Raw genomic sequence first — 1,407 nt, forward strand, 5'->3', positions numbered from 1 at the left:
CTTGACACAGATTTTGAACAACTGTTATCTTCAGGAGGAATCTCTCTCTTTCATTCCTTCCCCCGTTCCCTCTTCCTCCTCCCTTCCTCCCTCTCTCTCTTCCTCCCTCCCTCCCTCTTCCACCGCCTGTCTGATTTTTTTTTTTTTTTTACAACAGGGTTACTCTGTGTAGCCCTGGCTGTCCTGGAACTTGCTCTGTGTAGACCAGGCTAGCTTTGAACTCAGAGATCCATCCACCTGCCTCTGCCTCCCAAATGATGGGATTAAAGCCACTGCCGCGGCTGCTGCCCTAATAGGAAACGATTGATAAAACATAAAACCTGGCCTTTTCTCTTCGCCATCTTCCCTCCCGCCAGCCGGCAGCGACCACTATGAAGGTCGAGTCTTGCAGTTTCAGCGATTACAAGATCTACTTTACCCCAGACACAGGCGGTGCTGCGCCAGGGCCGACGGGAAGGATTTCCAGTTTCTTAATGCAAAATGCGAGTCCGCATTCCTTTCCAAAAGGAATCCTCTGCAGATAAACTGGACTGTCCTCTACAGAAGAAAACACAAGAAGGGACAGTCGGAAGACATTCAAAAGAAAAGAACCTGCGGCGCAGTCAAAATCCAGCGGGCTGTCACTGGTGCGTCTCTTGCTGATATCAAGGCCTAGCCGGCTCAGAAACCAGAAGTTAGGAAAGCCCCCTCGAGAGCAGGCTATCAGGGCTGCCAAGGAAGCAAAACAGGCTAAGCAGGCATCAAAGAAGACAGCAATGGCTGCTGCCAAGGCCCCGTCCCCGCCCCGCCCCCCGCAAAGGCCGCACCTAAACAAAAGCTTGGGAAGCCTGTGAGGGCCTCTGCTCTCTGAGTTGGAAAACGCTAACTTGGTAGATCAGAGTTTAAAAATAAATATCTGTTTCTAACTCTGAAGAAAGAAACACGAAAGAAAAAAAAGAAAGAAAGAAAGAAAGAAAGAAAGAAAGAAAAAAAGAAAGAAAAGAAAAAACGAAAGAAAGAAAAGAAAGAAAAGAAAAGAAAAAGAAAGAAAGAAGAAGAAAGAAAGAAAGAAAGAAAGAAAGAAAGAAAGAAAGAAAGAAAGAAAGAAAGAAAAGAAAGAAATCTAAGACCTGGTAGCTGGACTAAGGAAGTAGCTTAGTTGCTAGAGCGTTTGCCTAGCATGCATGAAGCCCTGGGTTCAATCCCCAGTACAGAATAAACTGGGCACAATGGTACATGCTTATAATTCTAGCTCTCTAGAAGTGGAGGCAGGAGGATCAGGAATTAGATCAAGGCTATCCTTGGCTACTTATCAAGTCTGAGGCCAGTCTGGGCTAGATGAGGCCCCCATCATTAAAAAAAAAAAAAAAAAAAAAAAAGCCAATTGCTAGTATTCTGTGGACGGACACCAGTCTTGAAGGAGGAGGA

The 1,407-nt window shown here is 45.8% G+C and overlaps 1 pseudogene; it reads left to right on the forward strand.

The window, feature by feature from the left end:
- The first annotated feature begins 371 nt into the window (after positions 1-371).
- On the forward strand, positions 372-865 carry LOC127190997 (60S ribosomal protein L24-like; annotated as a pseudogene).
- The last annotated feature ends 542 nt before the right edge of the window (positions 866-1,407 follow it).

Source organism: Acomys russatus, chromosome 6, assembly GCF_903995435.1.
Source record: "Acomys russatus chromosome 6, mAcoRus1.1, whole genome shotgun sequence".
In the NCBI taxonomy this organism is placed as follows: Eukaryota; Metazoa; Chordata; class Mammalia; order Rodentia; family Muridae; genus Acomys; species Acomys russatus.